Source organism: Cupressus sempervirens, chromosome 8, assembly GCF_028749045.1.
Source record: "Cupressus sempervirens isolate cs-2001-9-10 chromosome 8, ASM2874904v1, whole genome shotgun sequence".
NCBI classification, from domain to species: Eukaryota; Viridiplantae; Streptophyta; class Pinopsida; order Cupressales; family Cupressaceae; genus Cupressus; species Cupressus sempervirens.
Window position 1 is genome coordinate 386,088,629 of NC_143125.1, and position 6,000 is coordinate 386,094,628.

A 6,000-nucleotide genomic window follows, 5' to 3' on the forward strand; every position below is an offset into this window, starting at 1 on the left:
TATTATCTAAGAGATTTCAATAGTGACATTTCTACTACTTTACAAGCCATAGGAGGGGATACTTTACCAACTACATATGAAATCACCATAAGATCAGAAAACATCTCGATTCAAGGAGGGAAGTTATCTCAAAGGCCTCCAATGCCTTTCTTTCTTGACATGCCTACTCATTAGTCTACAATAGCCCTTATTCCTACCACATCTACAAGTCAAACTCTTGCCATAATCCCAATAGCCTCTACATCCTTCAGTGAGCTAGGAGAATTGAAGGACATAATGTAGACCTTAATGCAAAATATAGACAAGAAGTTGCAAGATCAATAAAAGAAAATAGAAGACAACTTCTCAATGGTGCAAAAGATAAGCAACAAGGTGGTGACCTTAGAAAGGAAACAAGATCAAAATAGTAGGCCTTTCTAACCTCATTATCAAAACCCCACATATAATAGGCCACCAAATTAGGGTCAGGGTTATGTTCCACACAACCAAAATAGGCCTATGGGTAATGCCTCTGCTACAAATACAAGAACAAATCCAGTAAGGGCATTAGTTCCTCATTAAAACCTTTCTCAAGAGAAAGACTTTTGTCCTTCATGTAATTATTCATATAGGCATTATATGTGCTATAGGGAAAAACCATCCCAAGCACTAACTACATAGGAGCAAGTAGTAGGACAAAAATATAATGCCAGTTAATCTACTAATGTTTCTCATCCACAACAAGGTGAAAATTCTTTTATGAACCATCATCTAGAGGAACATTTTCATGCCAACCATGATAACTATGATGCTATAGCTCATAATACTAGGAGAAAAAGAAGAGCTATTGAGAATACCACACCTTCTCCATCATATTAGGCTTCAACTTCAGGTGTTGCCCCTCATACTCTAGTTACAAGTGCACAACCAAATGTTTATCCCTAACAAAAGAAAGATATACACAATAAGAAGTTTACTAAATATTAGACTACTCAAGTTTAGTCATTAGTTCCTATAGCCCCCAAGGTTCTAGTCAAGGCAGTTGGTGCTCCTCTCAACATTGTAGATCAAATGAAGAGGATTAGTGTTAATATTCCTCTATGGGATGTTATCACTATAACATCATAGTTGGAGCTACTACAATAGGAGTTAAAGAATATGAAGGTGTCAAATTAGTTAGCCACCTTGGATGATGCAACAAGTCTGGTGCAGCCAACAAAAGAAGAAGACACAAGTAAGAAAAATAAGACTCGTCTATTTGATGTCTCTTTAATTATAGGGGACAAAATAGTTCATAATTGCATGATAGATCCAAGATCTAGTAGTTCTATGATGCCTAAGTGTTTATCTGAACTCCTTGGTATTAAAAATGAGCCAATGATAAGACATGTACTCCAATTAGATGGTAGCTCTATACAAATAGTAGGAATTCTAAAAAAAGTGGAAATAGTATTGTATGTATGCCCTTGTTGTAATATCACTCAACATGTATTAGTACAATAAGCTCCCTTAAGAGAAGAAGCTCTGTCCCTTAATCACATAGAAACCTATACACCTAGTCCTATGAACATGAATTGTAAAATCCACGAGATAGATGCTAAGGGCATAATACATGAACCTGCCACTTCCTTAATAGATGTGCATGATTATATTTTAGACGAGTGGACCATTTCTTATCAATTTGATCTAGTACAAGAAACTCTAGAAATAGGCCTGGGTACTTATTGTATATTGGAAAGGAGTGCTCCTATTCCTAACCTCATAAAATTACAAGAAGATATTGATGGATTATAAAGCATGTTCTTTGATGGCTCAAGAAACAAGAATGGTTCATGAGCTAGTGTAATGCTTGCCTCCCCTAGTTTGGAGAAGTTTTACTTCTCTTATAGAATCCAATTCAGCTATGCTAACAATATACTAAAAAATAATATCATTTGATTTTGATTAAGATGCTCAGACATATGCCTACTTTTTAATTTTGCCCTGATATTTTTGTTGTACTACATTAAAATCCAAAATTTTGACAAATTAAATTACTTTTTTCTCTAGTTAAGGCCTAGTAGTTTATAAATTAAATTCAATTTCCTACATATTCTTTTCTTACAACTTTTTGATATAAAGCTCATAACTACTTTAAAATTATGTGTCAAGTTAATATAACCTTGATTTACTAGTTTTTCATTGCCATTTAAGGCCATAGTTTGGTTGATCATGATCCTACATATACCCTACCATTAACCTTTCCCTTGAGAAGGGAATGAACATAGAATTCATCACCTTTAATATTTTCATTTTGATAGCTTTGAGGTTTTAGGTAAATAATGGTGGATGACGAGCACTTTGAAATTTGCACTCTATGTTCTACTCTATATTATTCCATTTTCAAAGATGAGGAGACACACAAGAAGTGAAGGCACACACCAAATGATTCTCATAAGTCAGGCCCTATCTAGCTAAAGGGTAGGATAGAAATGGAGGGAAGGAAACATCTCATGTTGCAACCAAAGCTTTATCAATCTTGAACTAACATAATTTTTTCTTTTCTTGTTATGAACTTGAGTTGGTCAAAATTTCAACCAGCTCAAGTATAAAACCCTAATTTGGTTGAAATTTTGACAATTGTAGTGATAAAAAAAGAAGAAGACAAAATCATAGGCCAATATGGCCTTCGGTCAAAAATTTTGGTAGAAAAATAAGGGGAAATGTACTAGTATACCACCCAAAATAGAGTGCAACTGAGTTTTGTGCTTTTTATTCACAAATCACAAAAGATTACAAATAACATGAATATGAGTCAGGAATTAGACTAAAGATAAACTCATTTGCTACATTTTATTCATTTCCTTGAACAAATACATGAGGATTGCATGAAAAAAAACTTTTGAAACAACCAAATAGACCAGAACTATCTATAAAACTTCATTAATGTTGTTCAAATATAGAGAGAAATGTTGGGCATTAATATTGGGATCACAACTAGAGCTCTACTCAATAGTTTGGACAACAACCATCCATCAACCTTAGAGAAATCCAAGAAGAAGAAAGGTATAGGAGAGGAAATAAATCCAAGAATTGATCTATAAGTGACACATGTCCACTTGAATCTCCATCCCCTACTGCTGTAAACAAACTCAAAATATTTCCTCCAAGTGATGAGAAACCCTTACTTTGATAAAAATATCATATATGCATCTAAAATGCTGATAAATCCTTCACTAAACTTATTTGAAAGTGAAAAGATATCACCAAGTGCATCTCCACTAACTTTGGCATAGATCCACTTTGTCATTTCAACAAAAACCAAGTGTGAGGTGGAAAATAGGTACCTTGGACAAAATCCTAAATATTTCATGCATACTACTTCCCATGCAAAAATAAACTACAACTATGGAAAGCTCATTCTAAGACTTTTTTATTGGTATATGATAGTCCTATATTTTTGCTTATCTGAAATGCCTAGGAGATTCATTTCAAAATTAGGTTCCTAACTAGTTCATAGTTCTATATTTTATGCAAATATTTAACCTTGGCCTAAATTAAAAACTTTATGATATAACATATTTTGATTTAAAATATCTACACGTTGAACTCCAAAAAATAATTTAAAAATATGTCTTATGCATTTCAAAATTTTCCTCTCATCTTTGAAATCTAGACCTATGACACATGGCAGCACTTGATTCATCTATCCTCACAAAGTCATCACCACCTGAGCACCACATGGAACCCTCTAATTGGTCCACTAATTTCCATTTATCATTTGATGCATCACCATGTGGCAACCTCTAATTGGATCTCCATACACAGTTACCTTGCCATGTTACTAACTTATTGGACACCCTACCACATCACCACCATGTGTCATCACTTCATATGTCAGAATTCCTACACTATCATCTGGGCCCACTGCCATGTGCCAACATGTTACTTTTCCACTTTAGTTATCTTCCCTACATCTTCATAGTATAGGAATGTGATGGCAATTAATTTTGCCACATATCACGATTTTGTGCATTGCTCCTACACATCACCACATCACTACCAATAACACATGTCACTTCATTGCTTTCCTACTTTGGTTAACAATCATGCATCTTTGTAATGTGGGAAAGCAATGAATGTAATTTTGTAATGTATTTCAATCCTATGAGTCAAATCTAGAAACTTCCATATTGCACTTCCTCAAAATTCATGCCATGTATCATTTTGCTACTAGTCCACCCAGGTGTCATGCATCAATTTTTGGTTTATTTGGTTGGCTACCATGCCACCTTCGTCGATCTTCATGTTGTCAAAATTTCTTCCTTGTTTGATGGAACTGGGTCCCATGCAAGAGTTTGTGGTTTCCAAAAGCCAAGTGTATTTTAAGACACTATACAATTGTGTGGTCAAATATTTAAACACTTAAAAGAACTCCCACCACTTGAATGTGGGATTAACTTTCTTGAAAATAAATTAGAAACCTACCTTACAAATTGTTTGCAAAAATTCTCTCATCTTGGTCCCCTTAATGGAAGGGATAAAATCTCAAACTAGATTCAAAATTCAATCTAACACCCTCCATTTTTGCATGCCAAATCAAACCACAATAGGCCTTCTTTTGACAAACTTGATTGGGCCTTTCATTCACAAATTTGAGGAGAAGGAACCCATTAGATTTGGTGATCAATTTTCCTCTACATGCATCATAAAATGAAAGAAGCCATATACAGAGATATCTCATAGAGGAGCTAAACATACTACCAAGTAGATGCTAGTGAAATGAGAGGAGTTAGGAGTTTCACTCCATCTTCCTTTACAAATAGTGATCTAACCATAGGTTCTCTAGGAAATGTTGCTAAGTAATTCATAGGTGTAGGAATTCCATGAGTTAGATGTGAGGATCTTCTTAATTGGTTACATAGCCAATCAACCAAACCTCTAAGAACATCATCACTAGTTTTAAATGTTTTTTTTTGAACTTGAAGTTTCCCCGCTATAAATGATAGTATCTTTCATTGATTTCTTCTTAGGTCTTATTATCAAGATGAGCATTTTATAACTTTTCTCTTGGATGAACTAGTTTCCTTTGGATAGTAACCTCAAAAAAGGTTGATAAACATCTTGATTTGATAGTGAAATGTCATAGAAGATTTTTGCATGAATTGGGTTTTTTGTAAGCATTTCATCAATAAGAGCGAGTAAATATTCTAGAATTTCTTCTTTACTAATGTCACACAAAATGGATAAAAATACTCAAACATAAGCAAGACCATAATCATTGATTAAAGTTGCTTGAACATTTTTAGGTCTGTGGTCATAGCGAGCCAACAACTGTAGACATGTCCTTGTGATCAAATTTTTATTCATGTAAGTTTCCCATGGCATATCCCTCTTGAGAACCTACTTTTTTATAAGTTTTATCTACTCCATAGCTCAGATCAGATCAAACCACCCATTTTTCAAATTAAAATGTTGATGTGCATTTTTAAAACATGGCTTGGTCAAGACAAATTTATCCTCATGCCCCAATCATACCATCATCATTGGATTGTGATGTTTTAATAAACCAAATTCATTCTAATCCTTTTCTTTATCATCTTGAAAATCCCATGATGCCTTATCAATCTATAGTCGGGCCACAAAGTGGGTCTAGCTAAAAAAAATTAAAGTGAAACTCCTAACCCCTTAAAATTAATCTATTCATCACCTAGGACTAATTAAATTCAAATTTGATCATTTCCTAAGAACTTAAAACTCACTTTAAAACTTTAAGCAAGATGTGATTTTCTACGCAGAAATCTTTGAGACTAGCTCTAAAAACTAATTGAAATAGACAACCAAGCCCTGGGATTTGACATATCTATTCTATATTCCATATTATTATACCTTGCTATATATTTTTCCATGAAAAAATCTAGGTCAAAAGATATTGACCATCAAATTTTCCTTCTTTGAACTACCTGCCAAAAATCATGTCAGAAAACAAGAAAATACATTCAGTTTTGACATTGAAAAAAGGTCAAATAGACACTTGGGGGC

The 6,000-nt window shown here is 33.9% G+C and overlaps 1 pseudogene; it reads right to left on the minus strand.

Moving 5' to 3' along the window:
* The window catches only part of LOC149542912 (putative V-type proton ATPase subunit H pseudogene), a 131,105-nt pseudogene extending 125,714 nt beyond the window's left edge, over window positions 1-5,391 (minus strand).
* Window positions 5,392-6,000: the final 609 nt, after the last annotated feature.